Source organism: Canis lupus, chromosome X (genome assembly GCF_003254725.2).
Source record: "Canis lupus dingo isolate Sandy chromosome X, ASM325472v2, whole genome shotgun sequence".
NCBI lineage: Eukaryota > Metazoa > Chordata > Mammalia > Carnivora > Canidae > Canis > Canis lupus.
In genome coordinates this window covers 95,752,044-95,775,722 of record NC_064281.1, presented here as the reverse complement: position 1 = coordinate 95,775,722, position 23,679 = coordinate 95,752,044, and the positions used below count along the sequence as shown (strand labels likewise).

The following is a 23,679-nucleotide window of genomic DNA, read 5'->3' as shown; positions in this document are numbered from 1 at the left end:
TAGAAACCTGTGGCACAACTAAAGGAAAATGGAAACTTGGTTTGGAAAGAAGTCATGTGAAGCCAAACCTCTAGATTAAAATCTTGGGGGATCCCTGGGTGGCGCAGCGGTTTGGCGCCTGCCTTTGGCCCAGGGCGCGATCCTGGAGACCCGGGATCGAATCCCACATCGGGCTCCCGGTGCATGGAGCCTGCTTCTCCCTCTGCCTGTGTCTCTGCGCCTCTCTCTCTCTCTCTCTGTGACTATCATAAATAAATAAAAATTTAAAAAAAAAATAAAAAAAATAAAATCTTGGGATTTTAGTTAATTAAAAATTCCATTATGAGGGGTGTCTGGCTGGCTCAGTTGGTAAAGCATGAGACTCTTGATCTTGGGGTCGTGAGTTCAAGCCCCATGTTCAGCACAGAGCTTACTTAAAAAAATTCATGGAGTGCCTGGGTGGCTCAGTCGGTTGAGCATCTGCCTTCAGCTCAGGTCATGATCCCAGGGTCCTGGGATTGAGCCCTGCTTTGTGCTTCCTGCTCTGCTGGGAGTTTGCTTCTCCCTCTGCCCCTTCCTTCCTCCACCCACCGGTGATCTCTCTCTCTCTCAAATAAATAAATAAAAATTTTTTAAAAAATTCATTATGGGGGATCCCCAGGTGGCGCAGCAGTTTAGTGCCTGCCTTTGGCTCAGGGCGCGATCCTGGAGACCTGGGATCGAATCCCACGTCGGGCTCCCAGTGCATGGAGCCTGCTTCTCCCTCTGCCTATGTCTCTGCCTCTCTCTCTTTCTCTGTGTAACTATCATAAATTAAAAAAAAAATTCATTATGAGCCAACATTACATGGCTACTAAAAAAGAAACTTAAAGCAACTCCAGGCTGCATTAATGTCCAGATGTACAAGGCCCAGATCCAATTCAGTTACACATTGAATATTATCTTCAGTACTGAAAACACTTCAGAAAGAACATTAACAAAGCATCCTATCTATAGAGAGCAATCCGGGATGACGAAAATGGTGTCCAATGAGGAACAGGTAGAAGAGCTGAGTGTTTATCTCAAAGGGAAAAAATTGTGGGTAGAGAGCTGTAGCTGTAGCGGCCATTATATAGAAAAGGGATCCAAATTCAGTGTAGCTTGAGTGAAGCTGAGTCAATGAATATAACTATAGCCAGCAGATTTTAACCCAATACAAGGATGAACAGTTACAACAATCAACAGCAGTGCAGTTGAGGTTGGGGTGCCTTGTAGATTCCTCCCACCATGGGAAGGCACTTGGGCATGAACAAGAAGGCAGGACAAAACAGTTTTTTTAAAAAAGATTTTTAAATTAAATTAAATTAATTTGAGAGAGAAAGAGCACGAGCAGTGGAGGGGGGAAAGGTGGAGAGAGAAGCAGACTCCCTGCTGAGCAGGGAACCTGATGCGGGACTCCATCCCAGAACCCTGGGATCACAACCTGAGCTGAAGGCAGACACTTAACCAACTGAGCCACCCAGACGCCCAGGACAAAACATTTCTTTTTTAAAGATTTTATTTATGAATGAGAGACACAGAGAGAGACAGACAGAGAGAGACAGAGAGAGACACAGGCAGAGGGAAAGCAGGCTTCATGCAGTGAGCCCGATGTGGGACTCAATCCCAGGACTCCAGGATCACGCCCTGGGCTGAAGGCGACGCTAAACCACTGAGCCATCCAGGCCGCCCCAGGACAAAACATTTCTTTTTTTTTTTTTTAATTTTTTAAATTTTTATTTATGATAGTCACACACACACAGAGAGAGAGAGGCAGAGACATAGGCAGAGGGAGAAGCAGGCTCCATGCACCGGGAGCCCGATGTGGGATTCAATCCCGGGTCTCCAGGATCGTGCCCCGGGCCAAAGGCAGGCACTAAACCGCTGCGCCACCCAGGGATCCCGGACAAAACATTTCTAAGTCTATAATGACCCTGCAGAATTAATGCTCAATATAATCCAAAACATATGGAAATTACCTTCTCTGAGGTGGTAAGTTTTATTTCTCAGGTGAATCAAAATAGAAGTATAAAATCAAGGATCTATTCTCATTTCACAATAGTGGACATTTTGTATGGTTCAAGTAGTCACCCCATTTCAGATAATATTACATAAAACTCCATCATTCAATAATGGCAGGAGAATCTCTATCTGAAGCTTTCAAGTGGAGACCTCATCTTCCCAGGGGTTATTTCCATGCTAATAGTTTAGATTTCACTGTTTTTGAAAAGCAGGTATTTATTCAGAAGCACTCAACTGAACACTACATATACATTATCAGAGTGTGAGCTTTTGTCAAAGAGTGTGAAAGCAGAATTACCACAGAGGTTAAGGGTGAAAGGGAGAAAAATGACAATAGATAGAAACCTTGGGATTGGTGGAAGGCACCAAATGAAAGGCATGAGAGAGAATTCTTTTTAAAAAAGGATTTAAGTGAAATGAAGGTGGGAGAGATATTTAGAAAATAACTATATATGGAGCACAGGATTTGTGAATAGAGAAGAAAATGGGGTACAGATATTGGAGAAGGGTGATGAAAAGGCTTTGGATATGAAAAGGTCAAAGTACAATAAAGTATGCTGAGATAATTTAAGGCTTCTTTGTGAAAGCATACTCGGGTTTTGTATTGGGTAAGCAGAAAGGTAAGAAAGCACACAGAGAAAGATGTCAAAGAAAGCTCTGACATTAAAGGAGCTAGGTAGTTAGTAATCTTGAAGGGAACCGTGGTTGGGAAAAATGGTACTATGGAAGCCAACACTGGCACAGAAAGAATCTGCGAGCAGCCCTACATGTTTATATGAGGGGCATGGAAGATTTCAAAGTAGTAAGATGTGTTTCAAATATACGCATACCAAAAAAATACACATACATGTACATATACATAGATACACAGCATACATATGTATTTAGTATAGTCAACTAGGCAAAGATAGCCACGAGCAAGTGCCAAAGATAGACTGATTGCTAATCTAGCGATAATGTGGAAATGTGGGGTGTTAGAGGGGACAGTAAAACATACACATAAAATCCACCTACTGGCATCTGCACACAATACAAAAGCTTCTATTTCTCCCAGGCTTTTATTACTTAAGTTGTCAAATACACAGAATAAAGGTTATTTTAATGGGGAAAAGGACAGAAGATGTACATTAGACTGCCACTGCATGAAAACATATACTCGTCAATAAGACTTGCAATTTTTTTAAAGTAAACTCTACCCCCAATGTGGGGCTTGAACTCCTGACCCTGAGGTCAAGAACTGCATGCTCCACCAACCGAGCTGGCCAGGCACATCCCCTCTTATTTACTGTAAGGTAATATTTATTAAATGGATAAATTATTTAGGGTGGCAGGAATACAGGTGATCCTTTTCTCCCAAATGTCTTTTTTTCCTCCAAAATGTCTTTAATATTTTCACTTACAGTCTCTTGGGTTGGAAGTGTCAGCCTGGACCAGGAGCCCAGGCCCAGGTCAGGAACCCAATTATGGGGAGGTGGATGGACTAATAACTGCCCCACCTCAACCTCCTCCACTGGAGCCCTGCAGAGAGGAGGGAGGGAACTGTGCCTCTACCTGCTGCACTGCCAGACCACTCCTTGCTGCCCTGTGGAGTCCTTATGGAGCTCAGTGGAGCTGAGTACTGAGATCCAAGCTACCTCTATAGGTGTGTTTGGGGAGCTATGGATTCCTGGGCTGCAGCTGAGAGTGTACATGCGCCCACCTGGCATTCCAGAGAGGAACCTGGCACTTTTTGGGGGGTGAAGAGCAGGTTTCTCACTGGTTTTTGCTAGAAAAAGCAAAACTTGGACATTCTGAGGATTTTTATGGATTATTACATGTTCATAAGATACCCATTATTGACAACTTATTATGCTATACAGACTTCTAGGGAGACTTACTACCTATAAATAATGATAATTATCACAAAGGTGTTTCAACAGACAACCCATTGCTTATGATTTTTATACAAAAGAAGGAAGAAGCAGATAACAGTGTCTTTGGTACAGACATGCTAACAAAGAAGGAAAATGTTTTAGTCAATGCACTGTGTTGTCAACCATAGGAAAAAGCCACATCCAGTCATTGGTATGCCCCGAGACTTTAAACCTGCATCTTCTATTACAGACATGAATATTCTCCCAGAAACGCACCATAGGGTTAGTTTATCTTTACAAACACAGCACTGAAAATTCTCTTGGACTCTATAGCCAGGATGGTTTCAGAAAGCCCAAGGGAGACACCACATGGCTTATGTAAGTCCCAGGTATCTTTACATCCTGGCTTATTCCAGATCTGGTTTACACACATGGTTACCAGATATTAATGATGAAGTTTTATTTTATTTTTAAAAAGGTTTTATTTATTTATTATTGGGAGGGGGGACGAGCAGAGAGGAAGGGCAGAGAGAGAGGGAGAAGCAGGCTCCCCGCTGAGCAGGGAGCCCGGAGTGGGACTCGATCCCAGGACCCTGGGATCATGACCTGAGCCAAAGGCAGACGCTTAACCAACTGAGTCACCCAGACACATGTAATGAAGTTCTAGAAGTTAATGGCATAGAAACTTCAGAAAGAGTTTCAGTCAAGTAATAGACATGATGATTGTAAACAGTTGCAAATCTCATCATCACAGTGAGACCAATAAACCAGAATGTTAGGAAACAGTAGGACTTCCTGCAGCTCTAGCAAATCTACTGATGATAGTTTTCTTGGCTATCCACAGCAAATTAAACCAAATACTGACCAAAGGATGAAGACAGTGATGAAGATGACATTATTATTGAATATAATAGTATGCTACAAAAAATTCTTAAAGCTATTCTCACTACCAGAAAGGCTGGAATGGTTAACACACATAGAACAAACTTAAGTTTTGAGTCTGGACAAAATGGTTTTATTCCTTCTAATGAAGTGAGTTTAAGTAGCAAGTGGCACAAAAAGAACTTGAAACACATGTACTAGATCAAAAACTCTCAGAATATGGAACAATCCTATCATGGAATCCTCATTCGAATGTTTTCTGAATGAAGATGTCACAGGACTTGTAAATATGGCTAGTTGAAGAATTTTAAAACCCCAGAGTCCATGACCTAGAAGAAGCCTGAGAAACAACAGTGTTGCAAGTTTAAAATTTTATCAAAATAAATAGAAACAGAAAATAGATGGATGCCTACAGCTGGCGCAGGAGAGGAATTGGGGAGTAACTGCAATTGGTTACTGAGAGGACTAAATCACTTCTATTGGAAGTGGTTATTTAACCTGTTACAAAGATTCTAGTTAATTTTTCTTTCAACTACATTCTTTAAATTCTAATGTGAAGTCTGATTCCTATCGCTTTTGATACTGAGGACCTCAGTTCTTAAATTCTCAATATTATATTTCTTAATGTTCTACCGTTCCTAATTATTACAAATAATTTTCTGAAATTCATTTTTTCCTAACTTCTAAAAAATCAAACCAACTGGCTATCTTTAGGAACTTCATTCCATATTATGAAGCACTGAAGCTATGTTCCTAAATTACAAAATTCTGTGTTTTTAACATTCACTTTGTTGATCTCATAGCTTAAGTATTTATAAACTAGTTCCAAATAGGCATAATTAGTTATGAAGTGCAGTTAACTGTACTGGCTCTGGTAACAGGAGACTCTCTTAATTCTTATCTTCTTTCTCTCATTGCAAAGCATTCCTTTTGTTATACATGTCTACATATATGTATGTTAGTGTGCTTTTGAACTCAATGTATTCAAGTAGTGTGAATTATTTTGAATACTTATAGATCTTTACACATAGGACAGATTTGTGTACTTTTTTATACAAAGATTTTGGATCTTCTACAGTAGGGTAATAATATTCTAGGATCATTGACTACACTTTGGGAGAAAGTCATGATATTTATTACTGACAAAGGTTATCTATATTATTTTCATTAGATTATTTTTTGCATATCCACTTAGAACAAATAAGAGTAAAGCTGCCAAGTTTCATTCTTTGCCTGACTTCTCTGGTATTTATCATTGTACACTGTGCACAACCACTACAGTATTCATGTATATAGAAATTAAGAATATTATGAAGCAAAAAAAAGAATATTATAAAGCACATAAGTTCCCTATAATTTATGGATAATTCCCCCCAAAGCTACTTATTAAGTAATTTCTATGCCCAATGTGGGGCTCAAACGCAGGACTCCAAGAGTCACATGCTCTTCTGACTGAGCCAGCCAGGCACCCCTATTAATTAATTTTATGGTAGGTATACTATGAGCACCTTCATTTATTTATTTATTTAAAAGATTTATTTATTTATTTGAGGGGGCAGGGGTGACACAGAGTCTTAAGCAGACTCTTTGCTCAGTGCAGATCCTGATGCAGGCTCAACACCAGGCTGGACCTTACAACCCCGAGATCACAACCCATTTAATCAACTGTACCACCGAGGCACCCCTAAATATGCCTTTAGAAACTACTGTGTGAAAAAAAAGAAACTACTGTGTGCTATTACAACAATGGAAGAATCAAATGACTACATTCTGAAGGACATATTCTCTAAATGGCAAAAGAAAAAAATGAAATAAAGCCTGATTAATTTAAAACAAAGAACCTCTAATGTTAAAGCAGTAGAAAAAATCCCATGCAGCGAAGTATTCTTTTGTGAGATTTGATATCAGAACACTATTCAGAAATGTATTTAAGTATGGTCTTAGCATCCTGGGATACAGCCCTGTGGCGGGCTCCCTGCTCAGCGAGGAGCCTGCTTCTCCCTCTCCCTGCCCCCCACTCACACTCTTTTTCTCGCTCTCTTAAATAAATAAATGTAAGTAAGCAATTTCATATGTGTGCCACAGTGATGAAACTCTGCAAATTAATACAAATTTATACCCCTGAATGATTACTCTTTGTGCCACCACTATATCTTATACACAATTGGCTGATGACCCAAGTTGTGCTAGAACAAGATTTAATAATTTCTGCATGCATATTTGTATGTGTATATATATGTAGTACATTGTTATAATGAAGGTCTTTTTGGCAAGGACTGTGTCTTATCACATCTGTATTCCCAATGCCTAAGGCAATGCATGACATGCAGTAGTGCTTAATAAATGTTGGGTAAAAGAACACATGCTGAACCACCTCCATTAGGTTACTGTTGTTGTCATGCCACATCCCACCCACTGTCTCCCCTGGACATTTGAGATCACCATAAGCACTAAAAATTGTTAATACATGCCTAGGAGGGGCAGCCCGGGTGGCTCAGCGGTTTAGCACCACCTTCGGTCCAGGGCAGGATCCTGGAGACCCGGGATCGGGTCCTGCGTAGGGCTCCCTGCATGGAGCCTGCTTCTCCCTCTGCCTGTGTCTCTGCCTCTCTCTGTATCTCTAATGAATAAATAAAATCTTCTTTTAAAAAAATACATGCCTAGGAAATATGAACAATACAGAAAACACATACATACTATGCAAACAATGTAATTCTTCAGTGATAAAACTTATCCTAAAATCACATTTTAGAAGAACCTGGCTGGCTTAGTAGGAGAAGCATCTGAATCTTGATCTCGGGGTGATGAGTTCGAGCCCCACCTTTGGTATAGAGATTACTTAAATAAAAACTTTTTTAAAATCACATTTCAAAAATATTATAGGATTCATAAAATTTTTCATAGTAACAATAAAAATTTTTATGTGTTCACCATAAAACACAATCATAATTTCAAATTTATCTCATTAGTCACCTTTTCTCCCTACAGAAGATCCAGCTCCGAGATCTTGTAAAATAAGGAACATTCTCACTGACCCAAAGGAGGCCAATCCCTCTTTTAATTACCTTCAAGTATCAGCCAGTTAGTTCCCTGTTTAGAAATAGCATTTTGATTTACAAACTTGTAGTATCTATGTAAATTTATCATAATATTAAGAAGCTTACTTCTAAAAATGATATGCCCTGAACAAAAAGGGTGTATCATTTTTAAAGTTAAGTCTTTATGCTATATTTACATAAAAATTCAAATTTTGTCAAATTTTTTGTTTATACTAGTGGGGTTATTCAAACCATGAAGCATATTTTAATTTAATTTTTAATTAAGTAATCTCTACACCAAATGTGGGGCTTGAACTCACGACCCTGGGATCAAGAGTCACATGCTCGGGGATCCCTGAGTGGCTCAGTGGTTTAGCGCCTGCCTTTGGCCCAGGGCGTGATCCTGGGTCCCAGGATCAAATCCCACATCAGCCTCCCTGCGTGGAGCTTGCTTCTCTCTCCCTCTCTTTCTCTCTCATGAATAAATAAATAAAATCTTAATAAATAAATAAATAAATAAATAAATAGTCACATGCTCTTCTGACTGAGCCAGCCAGGTACTCCTCTTTTAACTTTAAATTAAATGGTCAACAAAACATTTTTGAGGTCAATTATATTCAATCAAATCAAAAGTTTATTCCCTAAAACCAAGCACTCTTAGAGCCATTCAAATAATTAAATGGCATTAATGAGCCCTTAGTTCATAAGCTCAGTCAATAACATAAACTTATGAACACTGCTATATATATAATATATGCTTGATCATGAAACCTGCTTCTGTTAACACCTGCAAGGGCAGACTGAGACTCAACAAAGAGAGTATCAATTACATGTTCTATACTTGATTTATAAAATCATAGTAATACTTAAATTTTGAGCACATATCTCCAGTCTTTGCCGAATTATTTATAATAATTAACTCCACAGGTACAGTTGTTCAGAATGGACACACAGTAAGGTATTCCCTCACCTTTTAACAAATTATGCAGCTGTGTTCCCCAAAAGAATGTTTTGCATGAGGAATATACAGGTCTGGGGCTCAATAATTCACTGAAGGGTAATAAAAAGGTTCAAAATCACTATTACTATTACTCCCTCTTTAATTTCATTGGAAACTGTTCAGAACTTAAGCAATTTACAGAGCTTGCTAATCAGTAGCCTTTGATTAAAAAATAAACCATCTACAGTCCAAACTGTAGATCCATGACATAATTAATACTATTTATACTTATTTAGAGCCTAGATCAAAACCTTTGCTAAAATCAGGGCAGGAAAAAAAAATCTCAAGATGGATATACAAACAAATGTTTTCCTTTTTTATTTTTTTAAAGATTTTATTAATTTATTTGGGGGGGGGAAGCACAGGCAGGGGGAAAGACAGAGGGAGGGAAAGAGAGGAGTACACTCCCTGCTGAGTGTGGAGGGGAAGTGAGCCCCATCCCAGGACCCAGATATCATGACCTGATCCCAAGGCAGATGCTTAACCGACTGAGCCACCCAGGCACCCCAAATGTTTCCCTTTTTAAGAGAGGAATTAAAAAAAAAATCTTACTACCCAGGCTGTGTCCTTTAGTCTATTTATTCTTTCAGAACCTTTTCTATGTGCATGTGCACATGCACATTATAAATATTTCTAGAGGGGATTTATTAAACATGGTATTTTATAACTTTTTTCCATTTAATAATATATCATAAACGCATCTTCCCACATCAATCTTTATCAAGATGAGAACATTTTTTTAAATGGATGACTAGAACATGACTATACAAATATATCATAACCTCACATATTTCTGAACACTAATTTTAGATGTATATTTTTAAAAAGAGAGAAACAAAAAAATAAATAAAATAAGAGAAACACACATGATCAAACAATTCAAGAAGTCACCTCATTCATGCCACCTTGTACCTTAAACCTCTGGTTTAAGTTTCTACCTTCCCCTTAATTGCCTAAAGGAATTTAGATAGTGGCCTGGTCCAGGAAGAGAACCAACATCAGAAATAACTACAAAGATAGGGACTTGGTGTGCTTACGCCAACCAGGGGAAGCTCTGCAGGGCCTAGAGATCAAATTCCTCTCTGTGTCCCACTGTCTCTGTATGGCCTGGCAAACATTTGTTTATCAAACATTTGCTCTTCCCATCTTCTCATAAATGGTATTCCTCAGACACCTACCGCCCTTCTCCTTAGCGCAGGATGACAAATAAGCCTCAACCACCTGACTGCCTGTGGCTCTCACATTCTTACATGGTGTCTGTATGTACTTCGGTAAATTTGTTTTTCCCCTGTTAATCTGTCTTATATCAATTTACCAGCCAAAGAATCTAAAAGAGTAGAGTAAAAAGGTTTTCTCCCCAACAGTTGGTGAGCCAGGCAGGAGCAACTTTACTGGCTGATCACTGCCTGCTCCAGGACTACTGGAGCTGAGATATCTTGGTACCTCTGATAGGCCTTGGCAGAAGGTAAGAATTCTTACCATGTCCGTCTTCTGGATCTCTGCCTGAAGGGTCCAGCAGAAATGAGAGTGGTGAGAGTCCTTTTTTTTCTTTTCTAAATTTAGATTAGCAGGAAAAAATATTTGTGAAACTCATTCCTTAGATATAGCACCTCTGGTAAAGATCTGAGTACTTGATTTTTTTTTAAAGTACTCTTGATTTTTATTGATCCTTGTCCTCCCAGGGATGGTTACTCTTTCTGTCTCTGTTGTGTTGTCATAAGAAGGAAGACCATAGCGTAGAACTCAGGCATAGGCTCTATGAGCCTGCTGTTCAAGCCAGCCTCACTGATTGGTGAGTTCATGGTTCTCACCAGACTGGTGTCTGTTTAGACAAACTTTGCTGTGGGTTAATGAACACATGAGGTAAAGGCTGTTGCTAAGAAACATCTTGGAAGCCAAAGCCACAAGATTGGAAGGCATGGGTCAAGCATTTAAGTGCTATTAGAGCACTGGCCACCTAATCCAAAGACTCCTGTATTAGAATAAGTTGGTCACAGAACAAGTTAGATATATACTAGGTCACCTGCCAAACTCAAAAAAATTTCCATGCAAGTTCCTCTGTAAACCATCACATGATCCCCACACAATGGCATATCCCTCTTAGGTATTAGTCTGGCTCCAAGAGACCCAAGGCTTAGCTCAAGCTGTTAACATCCATACACAAAAAGTTGGATGAGGTTTTCCTTTGTCTTGTTCTATGTCTTGACAACATGGTTGTGTGACCAATGAGAATATTCTTTCTTGTCTCTGCCATACCAGTGTGCATCTTGTTGGCCAAATAGACTGGGCTTCTGAGACATGAAGTCACAAGCAGCAAGCTTTTCATCCAACTGTACCAGCTGTCAGGGGAGTCTGTCATAAGGGGTCCCAGTGCATAAGAGGCTTTTGTCTCTCAACCTTCTTTGTTTTGTCAGTGCTGGAAAAAAAAAAAACCATTCTAGTAGTGCCTGGCAGGTATCAGATTAGTGGGTCTGGGACTGGAGGTCTTCTTGTGGGAAAATAGAGACACTTTTATTTTATTTAAATTTCTTTTTTTTAAGATTTCATTTATTTATTCTTGAGAGACACAGACAGAGAGAGAGGCAAAGACACAGGCAGAGGGAGAAGCAGACTCCCTGCAGGGAGCCCCATGTGGGACTCGATCCCAGGACCCCAGCATCACGCCCTGAGTCAAAGGCGGACACTCAACCACTGAGCCACCCAGGCATCCCAGAGACACTGTTTTACTACACCATTCTTACAGCCTATAACAACAGAGCGCTTTACTTTCTTAGACTATCTTTGGGAGTGAACTTTCAGGATCTTATAAGGACTGCATCTTTTGCACTCTCGTGGGATGTCTCTTGCATGGTTGGTTAAGCCATAAAAAGCTTTTTGATTTGAACTGCTATTGACATTAATAGATACTACTTGTTGGGGCGCCTGGGTGATTGAGTCAGTTAAGCATCTGGCTCTTGATTTCGGTTCAGGTCATGATCTCAGGGTCATGAGATGGAGCCCCTGTTGGGTTCCGTGAGCAGCAGGGAGTCTGCTCAAGATTTTCTCTCCTCTCCCTCTGCCCCTCCTCCTTCACGTGTGGATGCTCTCTCCCAAAGAAATAAGTTTTTTGAAAAAACAGATGCTACCTGTCAATGGCCAGATGATAGCTCTTTTTTCTGAAATGAAAGTTCTATATTTGAAAAAAAATTTTAGAAAGCTCTCATCCTAAACGATTATCTTAATGGTACCTATGGAAAGACTAAACTAAAAAGTAGACACAAAGACACAGAACTAGTCTTAGACTCCCTTAACAAGATGTAAGAATAGAAATTAGAGGAAAAATTAAAGTCCCCAATATGAATTCCCCTTAAAATCTAGCCCATCTCCTCAGCAAATTTCTTTAGCCCCCAAAGCTCCTTCACCTTCCCCCAGAAAATCCCTTAAAATACCTAGTTGCTTTTTTCAGTTTCCCTTTCCCTACAAGATTTACAGGGAGCATGCCAGCATGATCTCTAAGCCCCAGGGTAGACAGGTTACTCATATAAAGTCAGAAAATAAATTTAACAGAAGCAGCCAGGATGGACAGTAAGTCTCAGACATAAGGCTTATTTTGCTAGGTTCTATAATTAGGTTCCTCCAGCTTCCAGCCTTGCTATGCGATGTACCAAAGAATTCATGTCCTCTGGAAGGCAGCAGATCTTTTAAATTATAAAGCCCTTTTACCTCTACTTTCAGAGGAGCCTACCAAATTTAAAGAGAAATTATAAAGATGAATGGCCATTTATAACCCCACTCAGAGGGATCCTGTTTGGCTGCTAAGTGGTATTCTTTCCACCCATGATTAGGTTATCAGACAAGCCAGGCCACCCCCTGGAAACCTCCCTACCACCTGGAATTTCTCCAAGGCCCTCCTACTAATATCAATTGAAGGCAATGTTCAGGGGCTGATAGGGAGGTTTTTCCCCTTAAGGTGAATTCAAGATTGAACTGTACACTCAGAAAGGAGGCCTTTATTAAAAGGCCTTATAGAAACTTTACTGAATTCAACTCTGAAAATACTTGCTGTTTATTTGGCTAAAAACTGACAAGATATTTAGAATATTTTTTCCTGGGATGCCTGGCTGGTTTAGTTGGTAGAGCATGACTCTTGATCTCAGGGTCACGAGATAAAGCCCTATGATGGGCGAAGAGCTTACGTAGCTTTGCGGTGGGAGATTGGCCAGATTGGAAGCTAATATTCAGAGCCTGACAGGAACGTTTTTTATGGCCTCCTACCCCAAGTTAAAATAAAACTATGTACCCAGAGGAAAAGAAAAATCCTCTAAAGCTCTTGTAAAAGGATTGATGAGTGGATCAACCTGTGAGGCCATTAAAGTTGCAACCCAATTCTTTGAGCACCTGTCCTTAGCTTACAAATCTTTGCAAAACTAGAAATGCAACTCTAGAGGCAATTCAAAGTTCCTCTCTTCCTATTTGCCATTCCCCAAACCTCCCCTATTTATCTCACAAGGCATGTAATATCGGCCTCAAGAAACCAAAACCTTTCTTGAAGGAGCCTGCACTCTTTCCTTAGGCCCTTGAGATGTAAGTGTAAACTCTTACCTACACTATCCCCAATTCCTAAGAGTGGTATGGAAAGAAAGGGGGAGGGACAAGGCATTTTTAAAATACAAACTGCTAAAAAGGCTTTTGTGCCCAAACTCTAGACTACAGCCTCCTGGAATATTACTTGTCAAGGACAAATACAAATCTTTAAGTCTTCTCCATAAATATCAGCAAAAAAGTTTCTATTCAAGTAAACTCAACTTATCTGATCTTTGTTTTTTGTTTTTTTAAGAGAGAGAGGGTACGTGCATGCAAGCGAGGGGAAAGAATCTCAGGCAGACTCTGCTCTGAGCAGAGCCTGGTGCCGGACTTGATCTCATGACTGAGAACATTACCTGAGCCAAAACCAAAAAGTTGACACTTAACCGACTGAGCCACCCAGGCACTCCCTAACTGTTCTTCTATAAACTAGTGAGTTTTGCATTATCATACTCATCTCATGGCTAAAATGCCCAATGTGGGTCTTGAACTCACAATCCCAAAATCAAGAGTCACATGCTCTATTGACTGAGCCAGCCAGACACCCCGCTCATGGTTAAAATTTAGAACAAACTACAAGGTCTCTACTTGTATCTGTCTGTATGTTTATGAACGTATTGTAGATGGGTGGCATTTTCCATCTCTAAATGGTATTACTAAAGTTAGTTTGTAAAAGAGCTCTGTTTAACTGGCTTAATTTTAAGTGCTTATAAATTAAGTACCCCTAGAGTTCTTAGAACTATAACAGAAACTAACTTCAATGCTTCTCAGGTTCATTTACTTGGAAAAATATTCAGTACTGAAGCCAACTGAAGTTCATGAGTTTAAAACAGGAGTCTGCTTGAGACTCTCTTCCTCCCCCTTCCGTCATGTGCATGCACTCTCTAATAAATCTTTAAAAAATTAAATAGGCAGGTCTTGAATTATCAACACTGAATATAATGCAATCATTCAACTTCTATTCTGCCTGGGTTTACTTAGTCAAGTAAGTTTATGTTATCTCTTACAAAATTTGTCAGCAAGAAAAATAGCTTGAGATGATGGCTGTCTAATGTCTCATGAAGCTTTTGTGAGTAGTCTAAACATAATTGTCAAGAGCAAATGATTTAGATAGAGGTGAGATATAACTGGGGTAAGAGCTTCTAGGTTAATTTTTTAGCAATAACTATAATTTATGGTACATCTACTTAAAAATAGCTTCTAAAATCTTTTTGGTAACTTTAGAGATTTGCAAAGTTAAGTGATGGAAATTTATTGACTATCTAATTTCCAAATAAGACAAAATAATAAAACATTACAGAACATAGATTTTTATCTAACTTTGGCTTCCTATTACAGATAGACTAAAGATAAATATGGGCGATTAGTAAACATGTCTTATGCCACATTAAAAGATTATAAAATGAAGAAGCATATGCTTCTAGGAATTATGAACATACTCATAAATTTGCCAGTCTAAAGAAAGTGGGTGATCAGTTGGTTAAGCATCTACCTTTGGCTCAGGTCATGATCTCAGGGTGCTGGAATGGAGCCCGAGTCAGGCTCCCTGCTCAGCGGGGAGTCTGCTTCTCTCTCTTCCTCTGCTCCTCCCCTGTTTCTCTCTCTCTCTCTCTCAGCCCCTCTTTCAAATAAATAAAATCTTAAAAGAATACTAGCATAACAGTTCACAGTTGCTTACTACTTAGTTTAACTGGAAAAAAAAGCAGGTTGTGTTTTTGGCTAAAAAAGTTCATGAGATATGGAGATGCATTTGTGTTACAGGAAAAGAAAGCAAATTTGTTCTGAAATAAAACTGGTTATTTCAAAATGGGAAAGGTGAAAAGAAAGGACAAATAAAAAGTTGAGAACAGAGAAAGAGAAAAATTCCACCTTGTATAATCAAGCTGGTTTAAACTGAGTTGTTATTAAAGGGTTTTTTAAATAAACTTGAATACTGATAGTATACCTATGTAAAATTAAAACTTAATTTTTTTTCATTTACTAAAAGGACAATGTTTTCTTGGACAATTGGTCTGCTAAGGTAAGAGACTGAAAAGTTTTTATCTTTTAAGTAATTGTCCTAGGACGCAAAGATTGTGTTTTATTAAAATAATTTTCTGTTCTTATCAGCCTGTTAGTTTTGCTCACAACTATAGCCTTTTGTATTTGCTCTTAAAATCTTTTGTCACTCTGATTAAATAGATAAGTAATGTTTCATAATGATCTCTGATCCTATTTAATCAGATATTTTGGTATTTTTGACAAAGCTCTCAAAAATCAAATTACAAAGTCTTTTTTTTTTTTTTTTACCTCAAACCAGTTTGGGGATTTTTCCAAAGGGCTCCTTGGACCTCTCAAAGGATTTGCCCTCTCCTTATAAAAAGAGATGTTAACTAATTAGGCTTATCTGGTATGTTAAATTACACAGGAAGCACTGTCAACTGATAAATTTTCTTAAACCTAAGTGTTCCAGAAATTACATGAAATTTCTAAAAATCTGGGGGTGCCTGGCTGGCTAAGTCAGTGGAGCACACAAATCTTGATCTCAGGGTTGTAGGTTTGAGCCCCAAGTTGGGTACAAAGATTACTTAAAAATAAAATTTTAAGGGATTCCTGGGTAGCTCAGCGGTTTAGCACCTGCCTTCAGCCCAGGGTGTGGTCTTGGAGTCCTGGGGTTGAGTCCCACATCAGGCTCCCTGCGTGGAGCCTGCTTCTCCCTCTGCCTGTGTCTCTCATGGATAAATAATAAAATATTTTAAACAGTAAATAAAATAAGATCTTAAGAAAAAAATTCTAAATTCTCCACACCTGGAATGGAGCCTTATAGGAAGGACTCTTGACAGGTACTCTAGAATAAAGGTTTCTGATAATTAAGATTATAAAGCTAAACTGGGTAAGAATTTTCAGAACGGGGGGGGGGGGGGCACCTGGTTGGCTCAGTGAGTTAAGCATCTGCTTTTGGCTCGGGTCATGATCTCAGGATCCTGCTTCAGACTCCCTTCTCAGTGGGGAGTCTGCTTCTCCCTCTCCCTTTGCCCCCCCCCACTTGCGCTCATATGCTGATAAATAAAAAAATCTTTTTTTAAAGATTTTATTTATTCATGAGAGACACACACACAGAATGAGAGAGAGAGAGAGAGAGAGAGAGAGAGAGAGAGAGAGAGAGAGAGGCAGACACACAGGCAGAGACACAGGCAGAGGGAGAAGCAGGCTCCATACAGGGAGCCTGACGTGGGACTCGATCCCGAGTCTCCAGGATCAGGCAGGCCTGAGCTGAAGGCGGCGCTAAATCACTGAGCCACCCGGGCTGCCCATAAATTTAAAAATCTTAAAAAAAAATTTTCAGAATGAATGTAAAACCTGGATCCAAGCAGAACAAGTAATAATTACATAGTACTGTAAAGAACTAAAGAGAATGATTAGAATTCTTTATAACTTTTTGTTTCTATCAGTAGTTCCTTCATATTTTATTTTCTAAAATATATGGAAACTGTTTTTTAAAATATTTTATTTTATTTATTTATTCCAAGGAGAGTGCTCAGGCATGAGCTGGGTGAGGGAGAGGGAAAGAATCTCAAGTGGACTCTATGCTGAGCACAGAGCCTGACATGGGGCTTGATCTCAGGACCCTGAGATCATGACCTGAACTGAAACCAAGAGTTGGACGCTTAACCAACTAAGCTACCCAGGCACCCCAGGAAACCTTTCTTCTTAAGCTAACTAGGACTATAAGCAATTTGGTAAATTATACCTTTGTGAGCAGAATTGAAACATACATCTTTTTCTACCTGATCCATCCAGAATTTGGATACATAGTAAGTATTCTTATTTTCGTGGCAATATAGTTATTTGCATAGGTTCTATAAGAATCTGTTCTCCTTGGGGCACCTGGGTGGCTCAGTCAAGCATCTGCCTTCAGCTCGTCATGATCTCAGAGTCCTGGGATGGAGCCCTATGTCAGGCTCCCTGCTCAGTGGGGAGCCTGCTTCTCTCTCTCCCTCTGTTCCTCCTCTCACCTGCTTGTGCTCTCTCAAATAAATAAGTAAAATCTTTAAAAAATAATCTGTTTTCCTTATAACAGGATACAAATGGAAACACTAGTTATAGTACCAAGGCTTTGACTAGAATGCTATGTCTGAGAGAGACATGCATACACTCAGATATGCCTAGACAGCTTTAAGAACCGAAGGTTGGGGATCCCTGGGTGGCGCAGCGGTTTGGCGCCTGCCTTTGGCCCAGGGCGCGATCCTGGAGACCCGGGATCGAATCCCACGTCGGGCTCCCGGTGCATGGAGCCTGCTTCTCCCTCTGCCTGTGTCTCTGCCTCATTCTCTCTCTGTGACTATCACAAATAAATAAAAATTAAAAAAAAAAAAAAAAAGAACCGAAGGTTGACTTTACAGAGGCAATAAAGCCCCTTGGAAAAATCAGCCTGGTAACTTGCTTAACAGGGTTCCTGGTAGCCTTACCAGGTAAATAAGGAAGGCCACCTTCTGGCAGGTACAGGAACCTTATGATATTCTGTGAACCTTGAAAAGAGGAATTAACCCAAATCTAGAAGTATCACAAGTTAAGCCTGATGGCCAGTCTTTGGCTTGGCTTTCTAGCCTCAAGGGGCTTTTAAAAAGTCCAACCTGAGATTCCTTATTTAAAGTTCCAACAAGGCAGCCTGGGTGGCTCAGCGGTTTAGCGCTTGCCTTCAGCCCAGGGCGTGATCCTGTAGACCCGGGATTGAGTCCCACATTGGGCTCCCTGCATGGAGCCTGCTTCTCCCTCTGCCTGTGTCTCTGCCTCTCTCTCTGTCTCTCATGAATAATAAATAAAATCTTTAAAAAAATAAAATAAAGTTCCAACAAAGCAGATTAAAAGAGCCTATATGATGAATCAGTATTCTTGTTACACTTGTATAAATAATCAGGCCAAGTTTATTGGAACTAGACTGGATTTGCAAATAAATTGGTTATACTGTGATTATCTTTGATAAAAATGGGGGTGATTGTAGAGAGAAAAAGGATGTTTCAGTAACAACTATTATGAATATCAAATTCTAGTGCTATTGGGGCACCTAGGTAGCTCAGTCAGGTTAAACATCAGACTCTTGGTTTTGGCTCAGGTCATGATCTCATGGGTCGTGGGATTGAGCCCTGAGTTGGGCTGGGTGCTCAGCAGGGAATCAGCTTGGAGATTTTCTCCCTCTGCCCCTCCCGAAACTCATGTTCTTTCTCTAAATAAATCTTTTTAAGAAAAGTCTCAAATTCTGGTGCTATTATCTTTGAGGTTCCACCTATAAACGGCTGATCCTGAATTCAGAAGTTTCCTCCAATATTTAGCTACAACTTTCCAAACTAACATTTCCAAATATATCCCACTACAAACCAGGAAAATCTTTCAGAATGCCACTGCCTGCCCTCACTCCATCTGAAGTTGCTTTAAGCAGGACATCTAGAAATCCTCTCACCTGGCTACCTTCAGAACTAAGAAACTAGGACTATAATCTGCTCTAATTAACCTTTTTCTTTCATTTCCATAGAAATTTCTCTTATTAAATACCAGATTGTTTGCACCATAGCCCTAACTTTGGGAGCACAAGTGCATCACCATCTCCTGAAATGAGACACAACTATGTAACAGAACTGGCCTATTCTCAGGACTAAGAGAGGGTTGAGTGAGATGGAGCAATGTACCAACTCAACCTCTGGGCTGTGAAACTTCATGCACAAGTTTCAAAGGCAGGACTAAAGGGTTTCAGAATAAGCCTTCCCAAAGTGAGTCACTTTGGAATGAAAATTACTTTTCAAAATTTTTATTGCTATTATTACTGATTGATTATAATCTCTACACCCAACTGGAGGCTCCAACTCATGACTCCAAGATCAAGTTGCATGCTCTTCTGAATGAGCCGGTCAGGTGCCCCTTATTATTATTATTTTTTTTTTTTTAGTAAACTCTACCACCAATGTGGGGCTTGAACTCATGACCCACAAATCAAAAGTTGCATGCTCTACCAACTGAGTTGGCCAGGCACCCAGGGCACATGGATTACTTTAAACTGAAGTGAGTAAAAAACTCAGGAAAAGCTTTTACCTTCTCCTTAACTGCCTAAAGAATTTAGATGGAGGGCCTGTCTGGGAAGAAAACTATCACCTGAGATAACTACAAAGAATATGAGCTAGGTGTGGTAAGCTAGGGGAAGCTCTGTAGGGCCTAGAGATCAAATTCCTTTGCTTTCCATTGTCTCTGTATGGTCTGGCAAATATTTATCAAACATCTGCTCATCTTCCTGTAAACTCTTCCTTCGCTTTGAAGACTTAGACCCCCACCCCCTTTCTCCTTAGCTTAGAATGGCATATAAACCTCAACAGCCTGTCTGCCTGTGGGTCTCATGTTCTTATGGGGCTCTTATATGTCTGTAATTATTCTATTAAATCTGTCTTTTAACAGTTTACCAGCCAAGGAACCTAGAAAATTAAAAAAAAAAATCCCCCCCCCAACATATTCCAAGTAGCAATCACTCTTATCAGTTTGTGTATTCCTCCAGAGATGGTCTATGAATATACAAGCATGTATGAGTATTTTTAAAAATATAAATGTTAAAACAGTCTATACACAGCTATGCACCTTCATCTATGGACATTTAGAAAGCTAACAATTTTTTACTACTATAAAAATTTTTTATTATTATTATGGAAGAGCAAAAAGTCCTTCTCTCTAAAATCTGTTTGTCATTATTTGCTTTTAGTGGCAACATTGAATGATTTGAACAGGAGTGTGTCCTTCACCACCTCCTATTACCTATCTTGGTTTTGACCAGTAATAGTGTTAAGAAAAAGCTTGAATGCACTTACATATCCAGAAGAAAAAGATGCCAATAACAAAAATTTAGCAGTAGGGAAGGTATGGGGTAACAGACACTCTTGCCGGTGAAACTACAAATTGGTATACCTTTTGTGGTGGGGGGATGGGTGAAACAAGTAAAGGGGATTAAGAGTACACTTATCTTGGGGCACCTGCCTTTGGCTCATGTCATGATCTCGGAGTCCTGGGATGGAGCCCCATGTTGGTCTCCCTGCTCAGTGGGGAGTCTGCTTCTCTTTCTGCCCCACCCCCATCCCCCACTTGTGCTCTCTTAAATAAAATCTTTAAAAAAAAAAGAGTACACTTATCTTGATGAGCAATGAATAATATATGGAATTGTTGAATCACTATAGAGTACATCTGAAACAAATAAAACACTGTGTGTTAACTACCCTGGAATTAAAATTTTAAAAAAATTAGTACACCTTTCCTAGAGGATAATGTGGCAATATGTTCTAAAATCTTAAAGATAAATAAATAAAAACTTAAATATATGATTACTTTTTGAACCACTTATTCTAGTTGTAAGAATCAACTTTAAGGAAATGATTAGGGATTTTTAAAAAATGTATATATAAGGATATTCAATACAGTGGTATTTATAAACAAAAAAATTCAATGTCCAACAAATGAGGACAACACTTTGGTAATGTGGATACCAGGCATTCATTACAAACTCGGTTGTAGAAGAATACTAAAGGACATAGACATATGTTCATGCTATTGTATTAAATGAAAAAAGCTGATTATAAAATACTGTGAAGTTGGGCAGCCCAAGTGGCTCAGCGGTTTAGCGCCACCTTCTGCCCAGGGCGTGATCCTGGAGTCCTGGGACCAAGTCCCATGTGGGGCTCCCTGCATGGAGCCCGTTTCTCCCTCTACCGTGTCTCCCACCTACCTGTGTCTCTGTGTCTCTAATGAATAAATAAAACCTTTTAAAAAAATAAAATACTGTGCAGTAAAATCCTAATTACAAAAAATACAGATATATAAAGACAGGCTAAATTATACATCAAAATTCTGTGGTTATCTCCCGGCAGTAGGATTATTGAGTTTTATTTTCTTCTTTGTACTTTTCTTAATTTTCTAAATTTTATACAGTAAATATATTAGATTCTAATCAAAAGAAAAAAAGCAGTTGGGCTCTTGATTAGTCAGGTCCCTTGTACAATCCTGCCCAGCAGATTGGGGGTTTTATTTGGCTATATGCCAGGTGACAATGCTTTCTTCATCTGTGAACACACTAGCACAGTAAACTATCAATAGCAAGGCCAGGTATTGCAAGGTTTTGACTTTTAATTCACAAAAGATCATTCTTATAACTTGCAGAGGGAAGGATATATTCTTGGTCGTTATGATTTTGCCTATGGTGAGAATTTTTGCCAGCTTGCTGATTTGTAATATTACTGTTAGATTACTAACTCCTAGCCACCACAACGAGAAAGACGAAATTGTAAATTGATGTCAACACTCAATCATTTAGGTTAAGAAAAAGAGATACAGGTCAACTCCCAGAAATAAAAGCAGTAATTAAGTCATGTCCACAGTGGATGACCATGAATAAATGTTGTTTGGTCCTCTGCTCAGTGGCAGTAAATCACCAGCAGAGAGGGCTGAGAAACACAGGTAATATCTGATTGCTACTTATTGTTGACTTGACTTGAAAGTGAAAGGACTATGTTGAAACGTCTAAGGGATGCCTATTGCTGGAGTTCTGAACTATTCACTTACTGCCTTATAAAAATAATCAATTAATTTGGGGCCTGGTAAGAAGAGTTGCCTGTAATCTTTACTTAAAAATTTCCCTATTTAGGGATGCGTGGGTGGCTCAGAGGTTGAGCATCTGCCTTCGGCTCAGGGTGTAACCCTGGGGTCCTGGGTTCAAGTCCCACATCGGGCTTTCTGCATGGAGCCTGCTTCACCCTCTGCCTACGTCTCTGCCTCTCTGTCTCTCATGAAAATAAAATTTTTAAAATTTCCCTAATTTTTACAAAAGGGCAGTTTTGAATCAAGTACACGTAAAGTAGAATCATTATATTTTGTAGACACCCACAAGCAAAACATGTTCACCATAACTGACTGTATTTGTGCTGACAGAATAATAGAAATCACTCTTCCATTTTGAAGATAAGCAAACAAAAGCATAAGGATGTTAAATGATTTGACTAAGACCATAGAGCTAATGAGTAGCACAGAACTGGAACTTATTCTATTTGATACTTACCCAGATAACTTATCCTGACAGAGTGATGGGGATTGCAGTACTTAAAAATCAGATGGTTCTCCAAGTGCCATGCCAAAGTTCTTTCTTTTTAAAAAAATATATTTTTTTTTCTCCAGGATCAGGCCCTGAGCTGAAGGCAGATGCTAAACCGCTGAGCCACCCAGGGATCCCCAACCAAAGTTCTTTAATAGATGACTCAGTGAATGGGTAATACCTACCCTAGATATTTCTCAGAATTAAGTAGTCTTCCATGATCATGTTGAGATCTCAAGTGCTGAAACAAGTTCTTGATAAAAGCCAACAACTTTTCTTTTTCTCTAGTAAAAATAGGTAGTTCTACATGAAAGCCACTCTGCTGCATATATACATTTAGGTTTGTCTTCTGTCTGGGTTTGAATTAAAATGACACCAAGTAAAGGAAATTGCCATAATAAGTGACTCCGGGCCAAATTAAAACAGTACCACATATTTAATGAGTGCCCCCGTGTTCTAAACTATCTACAAATAATTTTAATTTTCCTCCATGCAATCATTTTAGCTACATATAAATATTCTAACCTACTACAACATGCTGAATTGAAACTAAAAAATGTCATCCCATTTAGTAGTAGGTCAAAAATTCAACGTGAGCTTGCGTGATTCCACAGCCTATCCTTTTTTTTCACCATGTTACCTCTAATAACTAAAATACATATGTGATTTACAATTAGGATGTTTTCACATGTGGTATTTAATTTAACCTAAGCAACATATCATAGCCCCTATTTGAAATATGGGGAAACTGTGGTTTTCTGTTACTCATCAAAGATCATACGGTAAATGACAGTCAAAAGTCAAACCCGGTGATTATGACCAATATAGGTCTAAGGAAATTACTTTAAGAATTACTGGCAGAAGAGTTAGTCTGGTGAGGTAGCAAAAAATGTCAGCTCCTTGCCCTTTCAAGGCTTGAAAAATTAGCAGGAGTCATTGAAAAGTAAAATATCACATACCAGTATGTGATTATATATATGAAAGGCCTGTGTTGTGAGGCCAACAAAATTGTCATAAGGGTAAATATAAAAGTTCAAACCACATGTCAGTATTTATAGATTCCAGGGAATGTACAGTGGTACCAGCTTTGCCCAGTTTAGGAAATCAGCCTTAACTCATGCAATTCAACCTCTGATCATCTGAGTTCAAGCTGTTCCCAGTCCGTACAGGTAAACCTCAGTTTTCACCACAACCCATATCCTTAAAAATACATTATAAAAGCAGATCATGGGA

At 39.2% G+C, this 23,679-nt stretch overlaps 1 protein-coding gene and 1 pseudogene across 11 annotated transcripts in view; one reads left to right on the top strand and one right to left on the bottom strand.

Moving 5' to 3' along the window:
* LOC112649057 (X-linked inhibitor of apoptosis) overlaps positions 1–23,679 on the bottom strand; it is a 55,867-nt gene that overhangs the window by 25,743 nt on the left and 6,445 nt on the right. For 2 of the 11 annotated variants that reach the window (XM_049107495.1, XM_049107493.1), the window contains exons 2-4: positions 11,049–11,208; positions 10,272–10,345; positions 7,226–7,374 (exon numbers count right to left, since the gene is read on the bottom strand). The exons of 3 other annotated variants lie outside the window; for them this stretch is intronic. The gene's annotated coding sequence lies outside the window, so the exon portion shown is untranslated. The remainder of the gene's footprint in view (positions 1–7,225; positions 7,375–10,271; positions 10,346–11,048; positions 11,209–23,679) is intronic. 6 more of the 11 variants (XM_049107496.1, XM_049107494.1, XM_049107497.1 and 3 more) reach the window with 4 other exon arrangements.
* On the top strand, positions 989–5,017 carry LOC112649086 (partitioning defective 6 homolog beta-like; annotated as a pseudogene).